Here is a 23,160-nt window from a genome sequence, read left to right as displayed (position 1 = left end):
TCTACGGAACACCCCAAGAATTATCTGCCCCCAGGATGTGCGCAGCTCCTGCATGTTAGGCCCGGTAGTGACACTGTTCACTGTGCCTATTTCCTTGGTGCTGTGCTATGTTGGGTTCCAGTGGTGGAAGGAAAAGAAACAGTAAGCTGTGCTCATCTCTACCGTTCAGCTTCCTTAAATGCTGCTTATATTCAGCTAACATTCCATTGAGGCTGCTGTGGAGTTTTTCCAGTCCATGGTTGTCCAAAGTTCTCTGGGAACGGTTCTGCTGCTGCCCAGAGCTTTCATTGGCCTCCTAATTGCTGGGCCTTGTCCTGGGGTCCCGCTGGGGCTGCAGCCAGTGCTGGCTCCCACTGAGGCTGCCTGGCCCAGAGCAGCCCCAGGGGCACAGGGCAAAGGCAGAGCAATGTGGGGAGGAGAAAGAGCAGGGACGAGATTGCCCTGGAAAGACAGAGGAGATCTGGGGCCCACTCCTGGCCATGGAGCCTGCCCAGAGCCGTGCCCTGCTCGCCGGGGCCTTGAGGGACAGCTGTGCAGCTGGGCCAAGCTGTGCCAGCAGCTCCAGCCATGCTGGGGAGCCTTGCCAGCTCTGGGCCCTGCTGTGCAGGAGGCTCCCTGTGTGCCACTGGCAGCTGGGGCCTCAGCCACCTCCTCTCTCCACAGTCACACCTCTCGACAGCAGCTAAAGGACACTGACAGGTTCTCACGCCCAGATAACTTGAGTAGCTCTTCCAGCAGTGGTGAGGACCTGGGTAACCCCAACAAAAGCTCTCAGAGGACAACTCCAGAACAGCTGCCATATAGGAGGAAGCAGCAGATCCCTGTGGAAATCCCAGTGCCACCTCCAGGCCTCCCTGTGGGAATCCCTGAGCCTCCTCCACTCCCAGTAGGAATTCCTGAGCCTCCTCCACTCCCCACAGGGATCTTCAATATGCCTCCACCCCACTCCAGTCCATCCCAACCTGTGCCGCAATCCCAAAACCAGTTCAGCACCTTCCATACCCAGCTGAGACCACCACGTCCCCCTCCTCCCAAAATCATCTGACCTGTCTTCCAAAGGACACTGAAGGTGCTTTTGTCCCCCACCCCATGTCCCCATTCAGGAGCCTTGCCCAGCATTTTTGCTGCAATAAAGAGATGAAGTTGTAACCTCAGTGTCCAGGTCGTAGCAGCAGCAAAGCCCACCCAGCAGCAGCACTGGCTGAGCTCCATGCCCAGGAGCAGCCATGGATGCCCACGGTGTGGGCAGGCAGGAGCCAGGCAGGGGCTGCTGTGACCAGTGGCAGGGCTCCGAGGGCTGGGGGAGCCCATGCTGAGCGTCCCTGGGCTGAGGGCACATTTCCTTCCCTGGCATCATCTGGGCCTGGGCCCCATGAGGCAGGCATGGATATTTTGGGTTCTCTGCTGAGGTGTGCTGGGGTCACTCATGAAGCATAAAGGAGTATTAATGGCCTCTCCTAAGGTGTGCAGGCTGCCCTCATGAGGTGTGCAGCAGGGTTACATTTGAGGGGACTTTTACTCTTCTCAAGACAGACAAGGGTCACTTGGCCGAGGTTTTGCAAAGCTGGGAGAAAGCCTCTTGCTAAGCCTTGGGCCTGGCTGCGGGCACAGCGGGCGGGTGGAGCCCATCCCCTGGGGCCAGGCCGGGCTGCTCAGGCCGGGCAGGGCCGGGCCGGCTCGGGCCCCGGCAGGGAAGGGCCGCGAACCTGAGCTCTGATGAGGCTGCTGAGCTCCGCCCTGGCCCTGTGCTGCAGCCCAACACATTTACAGCCGGGCCGTGCCCTGGCCCACAGGAGGCACCCGGGGCTGCAACTGAGGCTGTGCCTTCTCCAACTCAAGTGGGCTGTCTCTGTTCCTTTGGAGGATCCTGAGCCTTGTACCTCGGCCTGATGGTGCAAAGATGCCTCCAGCAACCCTGAGTTTTCAGAAATAAAGGCTTTGTGCTGATTAATATGAAAAGCTGTATGGGTGGCCTGCAGCTAATGTTCTTTTGTTGCCTGGCCCCCAGTCAGTGCTGGAGTCTAAATGACTGACCCAGCCCTGAGCTGCTCTTTCGACTGATTTGATGAAAGGGACTGAAGCTCTAGTGAGTCCAATTCTGCAGGAAAACAAGTACAGCAACTTGGATACTGCTGGTGACAAAAGCAGAGTGCAGAGTTGAACCTGTGAGGCCACCTCACTGCCGCCTCCCCCCACTCTTTTATTTTCATTTTGTTTAACATTCTGAGTGCCAGCCTTTGGATGAAATGGGCTCTCAGCAAGGAGCTGCTGGGCCTCCTGGCTGTGTCCATTTGTGCTCCCAGTGCTTCTGGTCTGGTTGGGCTGGTGTGATAAATAGGTATGATTCGTGCTGATGAAAACTGAAACAGTAATCAATATTGATACAGTAATTAATATTTAGGAACAACAAAATAGTTAAAAGTTGTAATGCCAAAGAAGAGAGAGAGAGGAAGGGCTCCGCCACCCCCCCCCCCCCCCCCCCCCCCCGTCAGATGTTCACAAGGACAGGAGGAAAGAAGCTGAAGAGAAAGTTGCTAAAAATGAGCAGAAAGGAAGCAAAACCTGTTTGGGTCCGAGAAAATGCTAATTATAAGGGATTTATTGCCTTGATATGTAGATATAATGATATGTTATTCTTGGCTTACATTGTACTGGCTTGACGCGCATGTGTAACCCAAAGGTGAATTAAAGGACAAAGAAGAAGACTATAGAGCCTTCATCAGTGACCACCCCCAAAGACTTGTGCGACCACCAAACCGAGTAGTGGCGCATGCGTGGTAAAAGTGGTAATGCAAGCAGAGATAGAGAGATGACAAACCGAAAATGGGAGGAGATGGTATTGACACATGGCATATAAGGGGTGATTTTCTCTTGGCAAGCTTGTGTGTGATGTGGCAAGGGTCCAAGAGCCCTGCACTCCGTACCCCACCGTTATCTTTTGCTTATGCGCTATTATTGGAACCAAATTATCCCTTATTTAACCAAATTATATTATATCCAATTTTATATTTTGATTTTAACTATTCAATTAAAATTGTTACTACTTTTAATATTGTTTGGTTTTTTATGATGGGATAATTGGGCAAACATAACAGCTGGGACACTTGTCCATCATGCCTGTGTGTCTGTTTCCTGTCATTCCAATGCACAGCCCTTTCCCACTGCTTGTCATTTAAATACTGTAATTATTTTATTGGATAACTTACACCTTGTTATAAATGTGAAGCTTGACTAGGCCAATATTCAAGCAGCAATCAATTTATTAATTAATATGGTAAAGTATGATCCATACAGTGGTAGGTAAAGTGGGGGAAGTTTTCCCTCCCAATGCACACCGATAGTTGAGGCTTACAAGTATTGATAGGGGCATTCATAAGCTTTCTCAAGAATTTCTACTTCCAATTTTTACTCATCATTAGTTTTTACTCCCAATTTTGTGTCACAATTCTATACTCTATTGTGATTTAGTTTTTCTCAGGATGTACTGCAGAAAAGGAGTATCCCAGGTGGTCGTGGTCCGGTTTCCAAAATAAGGAAGAAGTATTCCATCTGGTGAGGTCCAGCTCTCCAGATGTGGGTCCAACTTTTAATTGCAAGGACTATAAATCTCATGACAGTGATGTCCAGCTTCCCTTGGTCAAAACTATTAATCCTTGAGTTGATGTTCATCTTCTTTTCTCAAGCTGCTTTTCTCTGTTTTGTTAAGGCCTGAGATAAGCATGCTTCCTTTTGATATATTCTAAAGCTGTACTTTCCAAGATCCTTACTACAAGCAATATTCTAAAAGGATACTTAATTTATACTAAAATTAAAAGGCTAATACTGCAAAGCTCTTTAAGGCTTAGCTACAAGCAGAAAGTTCCTGTCAAACAGGAACATCCTTAATGCTTTAATTCAAATGCTCCTAAATCAAGTTAAGACTCATAAAGGTTAATTGCGAACAAAAGATAGGTTCAAAGGCCTTTTTCCATGCTTTACTTTCCTCAGTTATTGTTAGAATTTGTCTTTATAACTGTCCCATGGTTGGTTTCCACACATATCACAATGACAAATACAGACGCGGCCTGTATGTACCTGACACATAACACAGCTTGGTATTTCACAGTCCTGCACTTCAGGATATTAAATTGTGTTAATCAGACTTTGTCCCATCATGAGTTTCTGGAACACATTTTCAAGCCTTGCAGCTGTAGCCCAAGGGAAGCTGTTTCTGTCTTGCATCACCAAACTGGCAGGGTTTTTGCAAAGACAGCCCTTTAGAAAGGACTTGTTGTGTGCATTAACATCTAAGGGGCTGCTTTCAAAGACAGACCAAAACCCCATGAACAAACAGCAAATCTACCAAACAACATATTTTTTAAAAGTACTTTATTTGTAGCTTTTGTTCTTAATGTTTTCCAGTTGGCCACCTTTTCCACTGCAGTGTCTTTCTTTGGACAGAAAAGCCCCCTTGCTAGATGATGTGACTTAACAAGGAAAACAGAACTCACACACAATGCATTTATTAGAGCTAAACATGGAGGTTCCCATGATCACAGTCATAATCATTGATTTTCAGTTTATTTTGGTTTCAGATAGTTTTCAGACGGGTGAGAACAGTACCTCAGATCCCCTGGGTGTGTTGGTGCCATAGCCACTTATTATCTCTTCTTTCTTGTTATCTGTCCTTTCTGTAGTTCTGTAGTTCCTCTGCCCATTTGTTGCTCTTGGATCACTGCCTCCTTCACCTGATTTTTATCTTTTCCTGGATTTGTGAGGATTTTTGTGTTGGTTTTGGTTTTTTTTCTTGGTGGTTGTTTTGTTTGCCTGTTCTATTTGGTCACAGTTTTGCTATTGGTTTTTGGGTTTTTTTATCCCCTTAACAGCAAAAATCAGCTTGTGATTTGTATTGTGAAGTTGTGATACACAGGTGTTGCACATAAAGGTTGTTTTTGTTTTTAAAGTCATCTCAGACATGCAAGGCCCTGTGTCTTTGAAAACTGTGTGCTCTTGAGTCGATATGCAAAATAATTAGACTCCACAGTCTGATGTAGTTATGAAGTGGAAATGTATTGTCAGCAGCCAACACAAGCGATATAGCTCTCATGAAAGCTTGTGCCCTGAGCCTCGGTCTGACCCACATCTTCATTCTCAAAGATGTTCCATGTTCATTACATTGCACAACATTGCCATGCATATTCAAACCCTGGCCCCTCCTGTCCTCGCCTCACATGGTAATCAGATCCAGGTCCTTCTGGGCACGCATTGTTTGCTGTGGTGCTCGCACGGGGGTCTCTCAGTGATCTCTGAGGCCGAAGACTGTGGTCTTCCTCATGACTGAACTTTGGAACTTTTCTCCTTTGTGCGTGCGCTTGGGTCCCTTGGTGGGGGTGCAATCTGGGGGTATAGCTAAGGCCATGAGGTCACAGCAGGCTCTGAGGTCACAGAGGTGCCAGAGCCCCGTGGTTGCACAGCAGCACAAGGAGCGAGCAGTCAGTGCTTGAGCACAACTGTTGCGGCAGCAGCAGCGGCGGTGGCAGCAGTGGTGCTGACATTGGGACAGCGGTGTCAGGACAGCGGTGGCAGCAAGAGCTGCGGGACTGGCAGAGGGCAAGGCACCATGGCCCTTGCTCTGCGCCTCTTCCTCCTGCTCCTCCTGGCCGTGGCCCTGCCTGCCAGGGCTGCCCAGGCCGCTCCGCTGCAAGCGCGGGGTTCAGGTGAGCCGGCAGCCTGGCTCCCCTTTCCCGGGACAGCGCTCCCTGCTCCCCGGGAAGCGCTGGGGATGGTTTTGCCCAGGCCTTTAGGGAGGGTTTCCTCTGGGGGAGGGAGAGAGCCCCTACAGGCCCTGTGCAGCCCCTGTTTCCTCTCCAGGGATGTGTCACAGGGCCTGCAAAGAGGGTGGAGAGTGCCCAAGGAGCCAGGCCAGAGCTGCCCAAGCCCCTGTGCAGCTTTGGCCTTGTACATTCACATCTGGCTCCCACAGCCTTACATGGCCCCCTTGCAGTGCCCATTTACTGTAAGCAGTGGGGGATCCCAGCACACCATGGAAATGCCCTGGTCTTTGCACTCTTCTAGACTGGAACGATAAGATGGCTTATATGGAAAAGCTGGTGAGCGACAGTATGAAGACCCTAGGGCATGGTGGAGGCAAGTTCTTTGTGGTCCTTTCCTGAAAAATAATCAGTGTCCATGTGGAAATGGCTCAGTCATGAGCCCTGTCCCTTAACATAATCTCTGGCTTTAAAGAATCTGGACATCTTGCCCTGCTCTCTTCTGTGATCCCCCAGGATCACTGTAAGTGGGAGGAAGGATCATTTATGTGTCCATCCCCCTCCCATGTGCAATGCCAGTGTGTCCCTCCGTGTGCTCTGTGCAACCACAGAGAAGAGCAGAGAGGGAAGGGGCCGGGCCCAGGGCTGTGCCCCGGGGCTGAGCCTTTCTCAGCTCTTTTGCCGGCCCCAGGGAGCCTGAGGTGCTCCTGCTGCCACTGCCAAGCCCTGGCCCTGCCTGGGGCTGGGTTTGGAGCTGCTGGCAGCTCCAGGGAGTCCTTTCTGCCCCGACTGCCCCGCAAGGGGCTCCTTCCATCCCAGTGTGGGGCCACTGCAGGCACGAGGTGCCCCTGGCCCTGCTCCTGAGTGGAAGGCAGAGCTGAGGGAGTGCCTTGGAGGGCACCAATCACCCAGGTGCCCTCACTGCCACTTGGGCCTGAAGAAGAAATGGAACTTCCCATTAAGGTCCTCCTAAATGGAAGAACCGAGACATAGGAGACACGAAATCCTTGGAGGCAGCCAAACATCTGGAGCAGATGCTGAGTGACCTGGAGAGACGCCGTGGTGGGTGCATTTCCCTCTGCCTTGTCCTGGGGCTCAGCAGCCGGGGGCTTTGGCTGCACATCTGGAAACGCCGTGCCCGGCACAGCGTGAAGGGATCCATGGCAGCCTCGCTGCCCCGCTGCTGCTTCCACGCCCTGCAGGGCTGTTTGCCAGCCTGGCCTGGCTGCAGCTTCTCCCCAGCCTCTGCAGGAAGGCATTTGGCATCAGTTCACAGGCAGCCCAAACTGCACCACGGGCCATAGATGCCCTGAGATCCCCGCCAATTTTCTAATCTCCAGTCAGATCAGGTATAGGGGCATTTTCAGTCAGGGAGGTCTCTAGCCCAGCCCCAATAACCTGGCCATTTTCCTGATCCTTATCCACGACTTGACAAGTATTGTCTCCTGAAGTTGCCACCTCCTGCAATGGTTCCATCTGACCCAGCTGTCCTTTTTCCTTTCTCAAGCAATGGAGCAAAAGTCCATGCAGGTGGGGCCATATCCTGTAGGAAGCAATGGCTTTGTGCCAGCCACTGATGCAGGAAAGGAGGAGATGCCAGACATGGGCACAGGTACAGGAGATAATTGCTCCGCCAGGCTCAGCCCTTGGTGGGGCTGTGTGGCAGCAGCTCTTTCCCCCAGGGCCTGCCCTTGCCCAGCCCGGCAGCAGCCAAAGCTGGAGGAGGCTCTGGAGGCTTGGAATCCTCTGGAGCTCGTTCACAGCCCCGGGGAAAGGGGACCCCTGCAGCAACGTCCCTCCCACTGCAGCTGCTCTGGAGCTGGCCCTGAGTGCCCAGAGGCCCAAGGCACAGGAGCAGCCCCGAGCGGGAGCCCTGCCGCCAGCCCAGGGCCAGAGCCAGCCTTGGCTCCCGACTGGGCAGGGGCTGCACTGGGTCCTGACAGGGCCTGAATCTGTGCCCTGGGGCTGGGGGAGCTGCCACGGGGCAGGGAGGGCCAGGGCTGCTGGCAGTGGCTGCTCAGGGATGGCTTTGGCCCGTGTCCCTCCAAGCAGCCACTGCCCAAGCAGCTGCGCTGCCCCCGGGCTCTCCTCCCAGCCTGCTGGGCTTTGTTGGGTGGCACAGCCTGTGCCAAGGGGCGGCAAGGTGCCTGCAGGCCCCAGTTCTGGGGGAAACGGAGAACGTCCTGCCCGCATCCACCGTGCTGCCAGCTCAGCAGTGCAGCACAGCACGGGCTCACGCTCCCCATTGCTCCCACAGAAGTGCTTGGCATATCAGACACTAACGCCCAGAATCTACGGAACACCCCAAGAATTATCTGCCCCCAGGATGTGCGCAGCTCCTGCATGTTAGGCCCGGTAGTGACACTGTTCACTGTGCCTATTTCCTTGGTGCTGTGCTATGTTGGGTTCCAGTGGTGGAAGGAAAAGAAACAGTAAGCTGTGCTCATCTCTACTGTTCAGCTTCCTTAAATGCTGCTTATATTCAGCTAACATTCCAGTGAGGCTGCTGTGGAGTTTTTCCAGTCCATGGTTGCACAAAGTACTCTGGGAACGGTTCTGCTGCTGCCCAGAGCTTTCATTGGCCTCCTAATTGCTGGGCCTTGTCCTGGGGTCCCGCTGGGGCTGCAGCCAGTGCTGGCTCCCACTGAGGCTGCCTGGCCCAGAGCAGCCCCAGGGGCACAGGGCAAAGGCAGAGCAATGTGGGGAGGAGAAAGAGCAGGGACGAGATTGCCCTGGAAAGACAGAGGAGATCTGGGGCCCACTCCTGGCCATGGAGCCTGCCCAGAGCCGTGCCCTGCTCGCCGGGGCCTTGAGGGACAGCTGTGCAGCTGGGCCAAGCTGTGCCAGCAGCTCCAGCCATGCTGGGGAGCCTTGCCAGCTCTGGGCCCTGCTGTGCAGGAGGCTCCCTGTGTGCCACTGGCAGCTGGGGCCTCAGCCACCTCCTCTCTCCACAGTCACACCTCTCGACAGCAGCTAAAGGACACTGACAGGTTCTCACGCCCAGATAACTTGAGTAGCTCTTCCAGCAGTGGTGAGGACCTGGGTAACCCCAACAAAAGCTCTCAGAGGACAACTCCAGAACAGCTGCCATATAGGAGGAAGCAGCAGATCCCTGTGGAAATCCCAGTGCCACCTCCAGGCCTCCCTGTGGGAATCCCTGAGCCTCCTCCACTCCCAGTAGGAATTCCTGAGCCTCCTCCACTCCCCACAGGGATCTTCAATATGCCTCCACCCCACTCCAGTCCATCCCAACCTGTGCCGCAATCCCAAAACCAGTTCAGCACCTTCCATACCCAGCTGAGACCACCACGTCCCCCTCCTCCCAAAATCATCTGACCTGTCTTCCAAAGGACACTGAAGGTGCTTTTGTCCCCCACCCCATGTCCCCATTCAGGAGCCTTGCCCAGCATTTTTGCTGCAATAAAGAGATGAAGTTGTAACCTCAGTGTCCAGGTCGTAGCAGCAGCAAAGCCCACCCAGCAGCAGCACTGGCTGAGCTCCATGCCCAGGAGCAGCCATGGATGCCCACGGTGTGGGCAGGCAGGAGCCAGGCAGGGGCTGCTGTGACCAGTGGCAGGGCCCCGAGGGCTGGGGGAGCCCATGCTGAGCGTCCCTGGGCTGAGGGCACATTTCCTTCCCTGGCATCATCTGGGCCTGGGCCCCATGAGGCAGGCATGGATATTTTGGGTTCTCTGCTGAGGTGTGCTGGGGTCACTCATGAAGCATAAAGGAGTATTAATGGCCTCTCCTAAGGTGTGCAGGCTGCCCTCATGAGGTGTGCAGCAGGGTTACATTTGAGGGGACTTTTACTCTTCTCAAGACAGACAAGGGTCACTTGGCCGAGGTTTTGCAAAGCTGGGAGAAAGCCTCTTGCTAAGCCTTGGGCCTGGCTGCGGGCACAGCGGGCGGGTGGAGCCCATCCCCTGGGGCCAGGCCGGGCTGCTCAGGCCGGGCAGGGCCGGGCCGGCTCGGGCCCCGGCAGGGAAGGGCCGCGAACCTGAGCTCTGATGAGGCTGCTGAGCTCCGCCCTGGCCCTGTGCTGCAGCCCAACACATTTACAGCCGGGCCGTGCCCTGGCCCACAGGAGGCACCCGGGGCTGCAACTGAGGCTGTGCCTTCTCCAACTCAAGTGGGCTGTCTCTGTTCCTTTGGAGGATCCTGAGCCTTGTACCTCGGCCTGATGGTGCAAAGATGCCTCCAGCCACCCTGAGTTTTCAGAAATAAAGGCTTTGTGCTGATTAATATGAAAAGCTGTATGGGTGGCCTGCAGCTAATGTTCTTTTGTTGCCTGGCCCCCAGTCAGTGCTGGAGTCTAAATGACTGACCCAGCCCTGAGCTGCTCTTTCGACTGATTTGATGAAAGGGACTGAAGCTCTAGTGAGTCCAATTCTCCAGGAAAACAAGTACAGCAACTTGGATACTGCTGGTGACAAAAGCAGAGTGCAGAGTTGAACCTGTGAGGCCACCTCACTGCCGCCTCCCCCCACTCTTTTATTTTCATTTTGTTTAACATTCTGAGTGCCAGCCTTTGGATGAAATGGGCTCTCAGCAAGGAGCTGCTGGGCCTCCTGGCTGTGTCCATTTGTGCTCCCAGTGCTTCTGGTCTGGTTGGGCTGGTGTGATAAATAGGTATGATTCGTGCTGATGAAAACTGAAACAGTAATCAATATTGATACAGTAATGATTATTTAGGAACAACAAAATAGTTAAAAGTTGTAATGCCAAAGAAGAGAGAGAGAGGAAGGGCTCCGCCACCCCCCCACCCCCCCCCCCCCCGGCAGATGTTCACAAGGACAGGAGGAAAGAAGCTGAAGAGAAAGTTGCTAAAAATGAGCAGAAAGGAAGCAAAACCTGTTTGGGTCCGAGAAAATGCTAATTATAAGGGATTTATTGCCTTGATATGTAGATATAATGATATGTTATTCTTGGCTTACATTGTACTGGCTTGACGCGCATGTGTAACCCAAAGGTGAATTAAAGGACAAGGAAGAAGACTATAGAGCCTTCATCAGTGACCACCCCCAAAGACTTGTGCGACCACCAAACCGAGTAGTGGCGCATGCGTGGTAAAAGTGGTAATGCAAGCAGAGACAGAGAGATGACAAACCGAAAATGGGAGGAGATGGTATTGACACATGGCATATAAGGGGTGATTTTCTCTTGGCAAGCTTGTGTGTGATGTGGCAAGGGTCCAAGAGCCCTGCACTCCGTACCCCACCGTTATCTTTTGCTTATGCGCTATTATTGGAACCAAATTATCCCTTATTTTAACCAAATTATATTATATCCAATTTTATATTTTTGATTTTAACTATTCAATTAAAATTGTTACTACTTTTAATATTGTTTGGTTTTTTATGATGGGATAATTGGGCAAACATAACAGCTGGGACACTTGTCCATCATGCCTGTGTGTCTGTTTCCTGTCATTCCAATGCACAGCCCTTTCCCACTGCTTGTCATTTAAATACTGTAATTATTTTATTGGATAACTTACACCTTGTTATAAATGTGAAGCTTGACTAGGCCAATATTCAAGCAGCAATCAATTTATTAATTAATATGGTAAAGTATGATCCATACAGTGGTAGGTAAAGTGGGGGAAGTTTTCCCTCCCAATGCACACCGATAGTTGAGGCTTACAAGTATTGATAGGGGCATTCATAAGCTTTCTCAAGAATTTCTACTTCCAATTTTTACTCATCATTAGTTTTTACTCCCAATTTTGTGTCACAATTCTATACTCTATTGTGATTTAGTTTTTCTCAGGATGTACTGCAGAAAAGGAGTATCCCAGGTGGTCGTGGTCCGGTTTCCAAAATAAGGAAGAAGTATTCCATCTGGTGAGGTCCAGCTCTCCAGATGTGGGTCCAACTTTTAATTGCAAGGACTATAAATCTCATGACAGTGATGTCCAGCTTCCCTTGGTCAAAACTATTAATCCTTGAGTTGATGTTCATCTTCTTTTCTCAAGCTGCTTTTCTCTGTTTTGTTAAGGCCTGAGATAAGCATGCTTCCTTTTGATATATTCTAAAGCTGTACTTTCCAAGATCCTTACTACAAGCAATATTCTAAAATGATACTTAATTTATACTAAAATTAAAAGGCTAATACTGCAAAGCTCTTTAAGGCTTAGCCACAAGCAGAAAGTTCCTGTCAAACAGGAACATCCTTAATGCTTTAATTCAAATGCTCCTAAATCAAGTTAAGACTCATAAAGGTTAATTGCGAACAAAAGATAGGTTCAAAGGCCTTTTTCCATGCTTTACTTTCCTCAGTTATTGTTAGAATTTGTCTTTATAACTGTCCCATGGTTGGTTTCCACACATATCACAATGACAAATACAGACGCGGCCTGTATGTACCTGACACATAACACAGCTTGGTATTTCACAGTCCTGCACTTCAGGATATTAAATTGTGTTAATCAGACTTTGTCCCATCATGAGTTTCTGGAACACATTTTCAAGCCTTGCAGCTGTAGCCCAAGGGAAGCTGTTTCTGTCTTGCATCACCAAACTGGCAGGGTTTTTGCAAAGACAGCCCTTTAGAAAGGACTTGTTGTGTGCATTAACATCTAAGGGGCTGCTTTCAAAGACAGACCAAAACCCCATGAACAAACAGCAAATCTACCAAACAACATATTTTTTAAAAGTACTTTATTTGTAGCTTTTGTTCTTAATGTTTTCCAGTTGGCCACCTTTTCCACTGCAGTGTCTTTCTTTGGACAGAAAAGCCCCCTTGCTAGATGATGTGACTTAACAAGGAAAACAGAACTCACACACAATGCATTTATTAGAGCTAAACATGGAGGTTCCCATGATCACAGTCATAATCATTGATTTTCAGTTTATTTTGGTTTCAGATAGTTTTCAGAAGGGTGAGAACAGTACCTCAGATCCCCTGGGTGTGTTGGTGCCATAGCCACTTATTATCTCTTCTTTCTTGTTATCTGTCCTTTCTGTAGTTCTGTAGTTCCTCTGCCCATTTGTTGCTCTTGGATCACTGCCTCCTTCACCTGATTTTTATCTTTTCCTGGATTTGTGAGGATTTTTGTGTTGGTTTTGGTTTTTTTTCTTGGTGGTTGTTTTGTTTGCCTGTTCTATTTGGTCACAGTTTTGCTATTGGTTTTTGGGTTTTTTTATCCCCTTAACAGCAAAAATCAGCTTGTGATTTGTATTGTGAAGTTGTGATACACAGGTGTTGCACATAAAGGTTGTTTTTGTTTTTAAAGTCATCTCAGACATGCAAGGCCCTGTGTCTTTGAAAACTGTGTGCTCTTGAGTCGATATGCAAAATAATTAGACTCCACAGTCTGATGTAGTTATGAAGTGGAAATGTATTGTCAGCAGCCAACACAAGCGATATAGCTCTCATGAAAGCTTGTGCCCTGAGCCTCGGTCTGACCCACATCTTCATTCTCAAAGATGTTCCATGTTCATTACATTGCACAACATTGCCATGCATATTCAAACCCTGGCCCCTCCTGTCCTCGCCTCACATGGTAATCAGATCCAGGTCCTTCTGGGCACGCATTGTTTGCTGTGGTGCTCGCACGGGGGTCTCTCAGTGATCTCTGAGGCCGAAGACTGTGGTCTTCCTCATGACTGAACTTTGGAACTTTTCTCCTTTGTGCGTGCGCTTGGGTCCCTTGGTGGGGGTGCAATCTGGGGGTATAGCTAAGGCCATGAGGTCACAGCAGGCTCTGAGGTCACAGAGGTGCCAGAGCCCCGTGGTTGCACAGCAGCACAAGGAGCGAGCAGTCAGTGCTTGAGCACAACTGTTGCGGCAGCAGCAGCGGCGGTGGCAGCAGTGGTGCTGACATTGGGACAGCGGTGTCAGGACAGCGGTGGCAGCAAGAGCTGCGGGACTGGCAGAGGGCAAGGCACCATGGCCCTTGCTCTGCGCCTCTTCCTCCTGCTCCTCCTGGCCGTGGCCCTGCCTGCCAGGGCTGCCCAGGCCGCTCCGCTGCAAGCGCGGGGTTCAGGTGAGCCGGCAGCCTGGCTCCCCTTTCCCGGGACAGCGCTCCCTGCTCCCCGGGAAGCGCTGGGGATGGTTTTCCGCAGGCCTTTAGGGAGGGTTTCCTCTGGGGGAGGGAGAGAGCCCCTACAGGCCCTGTGCAGCCCCTGTTTCCTCTCCAGGGATGTGTCACAGGGCCTGCAAAGAGGGTGGAGAGTGCCCAAGGAGCCAGGCCAGAGCTGCCCAGGCCCCTGTGCAGCTTTGGCCTTGTACATTCACATCTGGCTCCCACAGCCTTACATGGCCCCCTTGCAGTGCCCATTTACTGTAAGCAGTGGGGGATCCCAGCACACCATGGAAATGCCCTGGTCTTTGCACTCTTCTAGACTGGAACGATAAGATGGCTTATATGGAAAAGCTGGTGAGCGACAGTATGAAGACCCTAGGGCATGGTGGAGGCAAGTTCTTTGTGGTCCTTTCCTGAAAAATAATCAGTGTCCATGTGGAAATGGCTCAGTCATGAGCCCTGTCCCTTAACATAATCTCTGGCTTTAAAGAATCTGGACATCTTGCCCTGCTCTCTTCTGTGATCCCCCAGGATCGCTGTCAGTGGGAGGAAGGATCATTTATGTGTCCATCCCCCTCCCATGTGCAATGCCAGTGTGTCCCTCCGTGTGCTCTGTGCAACCACAGAGAAGAGCAGAGAGGGAAGGGGCCGGGCCCAGGGCTGTGCCCCGGGGCTGAGCCTTTCTCAGCTCCTTTGCCGGCCCCAGGGAGCCTGAGCTGCTCCTGCTGCCACTGCCAAGCCCTGGCCCTGCCTGGGGCTGGGTTTGGAGCTGCTGGCAGCTCCAGGGAGTCCTTTCTGCCCCGACTGCCCCGCAAGGGGCTCCTTCCATCCCAGTGTGGGGCCACTGCAGGCACGAGGTGCCCCTGGCCCTGCTCCTGAGTGGAAGGCAGAGCTGAGGGAGTGCCTTGGAGGGCACCAATCACCCAGGTGCCCTCACTGCCACTTGGGCCTGAAGAAGAAATGGAACTTCCCATTAAGGTCCTCCTAAATGGAAGAACCAAGACATAGGAGACACGAAATCCTTGGAGGCAGCCAAACATCTGGAGCAGATGCTGAGTGACCTGGAGAGACGCCGTGGTGGGTGCATTTCCCTCTGCCTTGTCCTGGGGCTCAGCAGCCGGGGGCTTTGGCTGCACATCTGGACACGCCGTGCCCGGCACAGAGGGAAGGGATCCATGGCAGCCTTGCTGCCCCGCTGCTGCTTCCACGCCCTGCAGGGCTGTTTGCCAGCCTGGCCTGGCTGCAGCTTCTCCCCAGCCTCTGCAGGAAGGCATTTGGCATCAGTTCACAGGCAGCCCAAACTGCACCACGGGCCATAGATGCCCTGAGATCCCCGGCAATTTTCTAATCTCCAGTCAGATCAGGTATAGGGGCATTTTCAGTCAGGGAGGTCTCTAGCCCAGCCCCAATAACCTGGCCATTTTCCTGATCCTTATCCATGACTTGACAAGTATTGTCTCCTGAAGTTGCCACCTCCTGCAATGGTTCCATCTGACCCAGCTGTCCTTTTTCCTTTCTCAAGCAATGGAGCAAAAGTCCATGCAGGTGGGGCCATATCCTGTAGGAAGCAATGGCTTTGTGCCAGCCACTGATGCAGGAAAGGAGGAGATGCCAGACATGGGCACAGGTACAGGAGATAATTGCTCCGCCAGGCTCAGCCCTTGGTGGGGCTGTGTGGCAGCAGCTCTTTCCCCCAGGGCCTGCCCTTGCCCAGCCCGGCAGCAGCCAAAGCTGGAGGAAGCTCTGGAGGCTTGGAATCCTCTGGAGCTCGTTCACAGCCCCGAGGAAAGGGGACCCCTGCAGCAACGTCCCTCCCACTGCAGCTGCTCTGGAGCTGGCCCTGAGTGCCCAGAGGCCCAAGGCACAGGAGCAGCCCCGAGCGGGAGCCCTGCCGCCAGCCCAGGGCCAGAGCCAGCCTTGGCTCCCGACTGGGCAGGGGCTGCACTGGCTCCTGACAGGGCCTGACTCTGTGCCCTGGGGCTGGGGGAGCTGCCACGGGGCAGGGAGGGCCAGGGCTGCTGGCAGTGGCTGCTCAGGGATGGCTTTGGCCCGTGTCCCTCCAAGCAGCCACTGCCCAAGCAGCTGCGCTGCCCCCAGGCTCTCCTCCCGGCCTGCTGGGCTTTGTTGGGTGGCACAGCCTGTGCCAAGGGGCGGCAAGGTGCCTGCAGGCCCCAGCTCTGGGGGAAACGGAGAACGTCCTGCCCGCATCCACCGTGCTGCCAGCTCAGCAGTGCAGCACAGCACGGGCTCACGCTCCCCATTGCTCCCACAGAAGTGCTTGGCATATCAGACACTAACGCCCAGAATCTACGGAACACCCCAAGAATTATCTGCCCCCAGGATGTGCGCAGCTCCTGCATGTTAGGCCCGGTAGTGACACTGTTCACTGTGCCTATTTCCTTGGTGCTGTGCTATGTTGGGTTCCAGTGGTGGAAGGAAAAGAAACAGTAAGCTGTGCTCATCTCTACCGTTCAGCTTCCTTAAATGCTGCTTATATTCAGCTAACATTCCAGTGAGGCTGCTGTGGAGTTTTTCCAGTCCATGGTTGTCCAAAGTACTCTGGGAACGGTTCTGCTGCTGCCCAGAGCTTTCATTGGCCTCCTAATTGCTGGGCCTTGTCCTGGGGTCCCGCTGGGGCTGCAGCCAGTGCTGGCTCCCACTGAGGCTGCCTGGCCCAGAGCAGCCCCAGGGGCACAGGGCAAAGGCAGAGCAATGTGGGGAGGAGAAAGAGCAGGGACGAGATTGCCCTGGAAAGACAGAGGAGATCTGGGGCCCACTCCTGGCCATGGAGCCTGCCCAGAGCCGTGCCCTGCTCACCGGGGCCTTGAGGGACAGCTGTGCAGCTGGGCCAAGCTGTGCCAGCAGCTCCAGCCATGCTGGGGAGCCTTGCCAGCTCTGGGCCCTGCTGTGCAGGAGGCTCCCTGTGTGCCACTGGCAGCTGGGGCCTCAGCCACCTCCTCTCTCCACAGTCACACCTCTCGACAGCAGCTAAAGGACACTGACAGGTTCTCACGCCCAGATAACTTGAGTAGCTCTTCCAGCAGTGGTGAGGACCTGGGTAACCCCAACAAAAGCTCTCAGAGGACAACTCCAGAACAGCTGCCATATAGGAGGAAGCAGCAGATCCCTGTGGAAATCCCAGTGCCACCTCCAGGCCTCCCTGTGGGAATCCCTGAGCCTCCTCCACTCCCAGTAGGAATTCCTGAGCCTCCTCCACTCCCCACAGGGATCTTCAATATGCCTCCACCCCACTCCAGTCCATCCCAACCTGTGCCGCAATCCCAAAACCAGTTCAGCACCTTCCATACCCAGCTGAGACCACCACGTCCCCCTCCTCCCAAAATCATCTGACCTGTCTTCCAAAGGACACTGAAGGTGCTTTTGTCCCCCACCCCATGTCCCCATTCAGGAGCCTTGCCCAGCATTTTTGCTGCAATAAAGAGATGAAGTTGTAACCTCAGTGTCCAGGTCGTAGCAGCAGCAAAGCCCACCCAGCAGCAGCACTGGCTGAGCTCCATGCCCAGGAGCAGCCATGGATGCCCACGGTGTGGGCAGGCAGGAGCCAGGCAGGGGCTGCTGTGACCAGTGGCAGGGCTCCGAGGGCTGGGGGAGCCCATGCTGAGCGTCCCTGGGCTGAGGGCACATTTCCTTCCCTGGCATCATCTGGGCCTGGGCCCCATGAGGCAGGCATGGATATTTTGGGTTCTCTGCTGAGGTGTGCTGGGGTCACTCATGAAGCATAAAGGAGTATTAATGGCCTCTCCTAAGGTGTGCAGGCTGCCCTCATGAGGTGTGCAGCAGGGTTACATTTGAGGGGACTTTTACTCTTCTCAAGACAGACAAGGGTCACTTGGCCGAGGTTTTGCAAAGCTGGGAGAAAGCCTCTTGCTAAGCCTTGGGCCTGGCTGCGGGCACAGCGGGCGGGTGGAGCCCATCCCCTGGGGCCAGGCCGGGCTGCTCAGGCCGGGCAGGGCCGGGCCGGCTCGGGCCCCGGCAGGGAAGGGCCGCGAACCTGAGCTCTGATGAGGCTGCTGAGCTCCGCCCTGGCCCTGTGCTGCAGCCCAACACATTTACAGCCGGGCCGTGCCCTGGCCCACAGGAGGCACCCGGGGCTGCAACTGAGGCTGTGCCTTCTCCAACTCAAGTGGGCTGTCTCTGTTCCTTTGGAGGATCCTGAGCCTTGTACCTCGGCCTGATGGTGCAAAGATGCCTCCAGCAACCCTGAGTTTTCAGAAATAAAGGCTTTGTGCTGATTAATATGAAAAGCTGTATGGGTGGCCTGCAGCTAATGTTCTTTTGTTGCCTGGCCCCCAGTCAGTGCTCGAGTCTAAATGACTGACCCAGCCCTGAGCTGCTCTTTCGACTGATTTGATGAAAGGGACTGAAGCTCTAGTGAGTCCAATTCTCCAGGAAAACAAGTACAGCAACTTGGATACTGCTGGTGACAAAAGCAGAGTGCAGAGTTGAACCTGTGAGGCCACCTCACTGCCGCCTCCCCCCACTCTTTTATTTTCATTTTGTTTAACATTCTGAGTGCCAGCCTTTGGATGAAATGGGCTCTCAGCAAGGAGCTGCTGGGCCTCCTGGCTGTGTCCATTTGTGCTCCCAGTGCTTCTGGTCTGGTTGGGCTGGTGTGATAAATAGGTATGATTCGTGCTGATGAAAACTGAAACAGTAATCAATATTGATACAGTAATGATTATTTAGGAACAACAAAATAGTTAAAAGTTGTAATGCCAAAGAAGAGAGAGAGAGGAAGGGCTCCGCCACCCCCCCACCCCCCCCCCCCGGCAGATGTTCACAAGGACAGGAGGAAAGAAGCTGAAGAGAAAGTTGCTAAAAATGAGCAGAAAGGAAGCAAAACCTGTTTGGGTCCGAGAAAATGCTAATTATAAGGGATTTATTGCCTTGATATGTAGATATAATGATATGTTATTCTTGGCTTACATTGTACTGGCTTGACGCGCATGTGTAACCCAAAGGTGAATTAAAGGACAAGGAAGAAGACTATAGAGCCTTCATCAGTGACCACCCCCAAAGACTTGTGCGACCACCAAACCGAGTAGTGGCGCATGCGTGGTAAAAGTGGTAATGCAAGCAGAGACAGAGAGATGACAAACCGAAAATGGGAGGAGATGGTATTGACACATGGCATATAAGGGGTGATTTTCTCTTGGCAAGCTTGTGTGTGATGTGGCAAGGGTCCAAGAGCCCTGCACTCCGTACCCCACCGTTATCTTTTGCTTATGCGCTATTATTGGAACCAAATTATCCCTTATTTTAACCAAATTATATTATATCCAATTTTATATTTTTGATTTTAACTATTCAATTAAAATTGTTACTACTTTTAATATTGTTTGGTTTTTTATGATGGGATAATTGGGCAAACATAACAGCTGGGACACTTGTCCATCATGCCTATGTGTCTGTTTCCTGTCATTCCAATGCACAGCCCTTTCCCACTGCTTGTCATTTAAATACTGTAATTATTTTATTGGATAACTTACACCTTGTTATAAATGTGAAGCTTGACTAGGCCAATATTCAAGCAGCAATCAATTTATTAATTAATATGGTAAAGTATGATCAATACAGTGGTAGGTAAAGTGGGGGAAGTTTTCCCTCCCAATGCACACCGATAGTTGAGGCTTACAAGTATTGATAGGGGCATTCATAAGCTTTCTCAAGAATTTCTACTTCCAATTTTTACTCATCATTAGTTTTTACTCCCAATTTTGTGTCACAATTCTATACTCTATTGTGATTTAGTTTTTCTCAGGATGTACTGCAGAAAAGGAGTATCCCAGGTGGTCGTGGTCCGGTTTCCAAAATAAGGAAGAAGTATTCCATCTGGTGAGGTCCAGCTCTCCAGATGTGGGTCCAACTTTTAATTGCAAGGACTATAAATCTCATGACAGTGATGTCCAGCTTCCCTTGGTCAAAACTATTAATCCTTGAGTTGATGTTCATCTTCTTTTCTCAAGCTGCTTTTCTCTGTTTTGTTAAGGCCTGAGATAAGCATGCTTCCTTTTGATATATTCTAAAGCTGTACTTTCCAAGATCCTTACTACAAGCAATATTCTAAAATGATACTTAATTTATACTAAAATTAAAAGGCTAATACTGCAAAGCTCTTTAAGGCTTAGCCACAAGCAGAAAGTTCCTGTCAAACAGGAACATCCTTAATGCTTTAATTCAAATGCTCCTAAATCAAGTTAAGACTCATAAAGGTTAATTGCGAACAAAAGATAGGTTCAAAGGCCTTTTTCCATGCTTTACTTTCCTCAGTTATTGTTAGAATTTGTCTTTATAACTGTCCCATGGTTGGTTTCCACACATATCACAATGACAAATACAGACGCGGCCTGTATGTACCTGACACATAACACAGCTTGGTATTTCACAGTCCTGCACTTCAGGATATTAAATTGTGTTAATCAGACTTTGTCCCATCATGAGTTTCTGGAACACATTTTCAAGCCTTGCAGCTGTAGCCCAAGGGAAGCTGTTTCTGTCTTGCATCACCAAACTGGCAGGGTTTTTGCAAAGACAGCCCTTTAGAAAGGACTTGTTGTGTGCATTAACATCTAAGGGGCTGCTTTCAAAGACAGACCAAAACCCCATGAACAAACAGCAAATCTACCAAACAACATATTTTTTTAAAAGTACTTTATTTGTAGCTTTTGTTCTTAATGTTTTCCAGTTGGCCACCTTTTCCACTGCAGTGTCTTTCTTTGGACAGAAAAGCCCCCTTGCTAGATGATGTGACTTAACAAGGAAAACAGAACTCACACACAATGCATTTATTAGAGCTAAACATGGAGGTTCCCATGATCACAGTCATAATCATTGATTTTCAGTTTATTTTGGTTTCAGATAGTTTTCAGAAGGGTGAGAACAGTACCTCAGATCCCCTGGGTGTGTTGGTGCCATAGCCACTTATTATCTCTTCTTTCTTGTTATCTGTCCTTTCTGTAGTTCTGTAGTTCCTCTGCCCATTTGTTGCTCTTGGATCACTGCCTCCTTCACCTGATTTTTATCTTTTCCTGGATTTGTGAGGATTTTTGTGTTGGTTTTGGTTTTTTTTCTTGGTGGTTGTTTTGTTTGCCTGTTCTATTTGGTCACAGTTTTGCTATTGGTTTTTGGGTTTTTTTATCCCCTTAACAGCAAAAATCAGCTTGTGATTTGTATTGTGAAGTTGTGATACACAGGTGTTGCACATAAAGGTTGTTTTTGTTTTTAAAGTCATCTCAGACATGCAAGGCCCTGTGTCTTTGAAAACTGTGTGCTCTTGAGTCGATATGCAAAATAATTAGACTCCACAGTCTGATGTAGTTATGAAGTGGAAATGTATTGTCAGCAGCCAACACAAGCGATATAGCTCTCATGAAAGCTTGTGCCCTGAGCCTCGGTCTGACCCACATCTTCATTCTCAAAGATGTTCCATGTTCATTACATTGCACAACATTGCCATGCATATTCAAACCCTGGCCCCTCCTGTCCTCGCCTCACATGGTAATCAGATCCAGGTCCTTCTGGGCACGCATTGTTTGCTGTGGTGCTCGCACGGGGGTCTCTCAGTGATCTCTGAGGCCGAAGACTGTGGTCTTCCTCATGACTGAACTTTGGAACTTTTCTCCTTTGTGCGTGCGCTTGGGTCCCTTGGTGGGGGTGCAATCTGGGGGTATAGCTAAGGCCATGAGGTCACAGCAGGCTCTGAGGTCACAGAGGTGCCAGAGCCCCGTGGTTGCACAGCAGCCTTCCTGTTGAAGGTCCAAGAGTATGAAAACGGACTCTGGCTATTGCCCGTAGGTAACACGGGCTAATTGTAGAGGAGGGCAGGTGCCCAAGCTGTTGGTGGCCCAAGCCCTGCGAGGCTAGCCCTGTTGCAGTCCTAGTTGGACCAGGGCGGCGGGCTCGGGAGGGGTGGAGGTGGGGGGATCTCGGGAGGCTTCCGCTTCAAGGCTGGGCTGGGGGGCCGTGGGGGAGGCACGGAGGGCTGGTGCTCTGCTTTCTTGGGCAACTCCTGCTGCCGAGGCCTCGGGTGAGAGCTGTCAAAGGCAACGGTCTCTGGGCTCTCTGGGGGAGAGGGAGAGGCACGCCTTCTCGGCCGGGATGCTGGAGCGGCGGCAGCGCGACTGTGGAGAGAGGAGGTGGCTGAGGGCCCAGGTGCCAGTGGCACACAGGGAGCCTCCTGCACAGCAGGGCCCAGAGCTGGCAAGGCTCCCCAGCACGGCTGGAGCTGCTGGCACAGCTTGGCCCAGCTGCACAGCTGCCCCTCAAGGCCCCGGCGAGCAGGACACAGCTCTGGGCAGGCTCCGTGGCCAGGAGTGGGCCCCAGAGCACCTCTGCCTTTCAAGGGCAATCTCGTCCCTGCTCTTTCTCCTCCCCACCGTGCTTTGCCTCTGCCCTGTGTCCCCGGGGCTGCTCTGGGCCAGGCAGCCTCAGTGGGAGCCAGCACTGGCTGCAGCCCCAGCGGGCACCCCAGGACAAGGCCCAGCAATTAGGAGGCCAATGAAAGCTCTGAGCAGCAGCAGGACCCTCAGCACAGTTAGTTGGACAACCATGGACTGGCCACAACTCCACAGCAGCATTTCTGTTCCCTGAATGTTCTTGACTATGTGCAGCCTATAAAGAAGCTGGAGGGTAGAGATGGGCCAACATTTACCGTTTCTTTCCCTTCCACAACCGGAACCCCGCATAGCACAGTACCATGGAAATTGGCACGGTGAACAGTGTCACTACCGTGCCTATCATGCAGGACCTGCGCACGTCCTGGGGGCAGATAATTCTAGGTGTTTTCCGTGGATTCTGGGTGTTTGTGTCTGACATGCCAAGCACTTCTGTGGGAGCAATGAGGAGCGTCAGCCCGTGCTGTGCTGCACTACTGAGCTGGCAGCACGGTGGATGCAGGCAGGACGTTCTCCGTTTCCCCCAGAGCTGGGGCCTGCAGGCACCTTGCCGCCCCTTGGCACAGGCTGTGCCACCCAACAAAGCCCAGCAGGCCGGGAGGAGAGCCCGGGGGCAGCGCAGCTGCTTGGGCAGTGGCTGCTTGGAGGGACACGGGCCAAAGCCATCCCTGAGCAGCCACTGCCAGCCCTGGCCCTCCCTGCCCTGTGGCAGCTCCCCCAGCCCCAGGGCACAGAGTCAGGCCCTTTCAGGAGCCAGTGCATCCCCTGCCCAGTCGGGAGCCAAGGCTGGCTCTGGCCCTGGGCTGGCGGCAGGGCTCCCGCTTGGGGCTGCTCCTGTGCCTTGGGCCTCTGGGCACTCAGAGCCAGCTCCAGAGCAGCTGCAGAGGGAGCGATGTTGGTGCACGAGTCCTCTTTCCCCAGGGCTGTGGACGAGCTCCAGAGGCTCCTCCAGCTTTGGCTGCTGCCGGGC

Source organism: Zonotrichia albicollis, unplaced genomic scaffold (genome assembly GCF_047830755.1).
Source record: "Zonotrichia albicollis isolate bZonAlb1 unplaced genomic scaffold, bZonAlb1.hap1 Scaffold_86, whole genome shotgun sequence".
In the NCBI taxonomy this organism is placed as follows: domain Eukaryota; kingdom Metazoa; phylum Chordata; class Aves; order Passeriformes; family Passerellidae; genus Zonotrichia; species Zonotrichia albicollis.
This window is presented reverse-complemented; position numbering follows the sequence as displayed.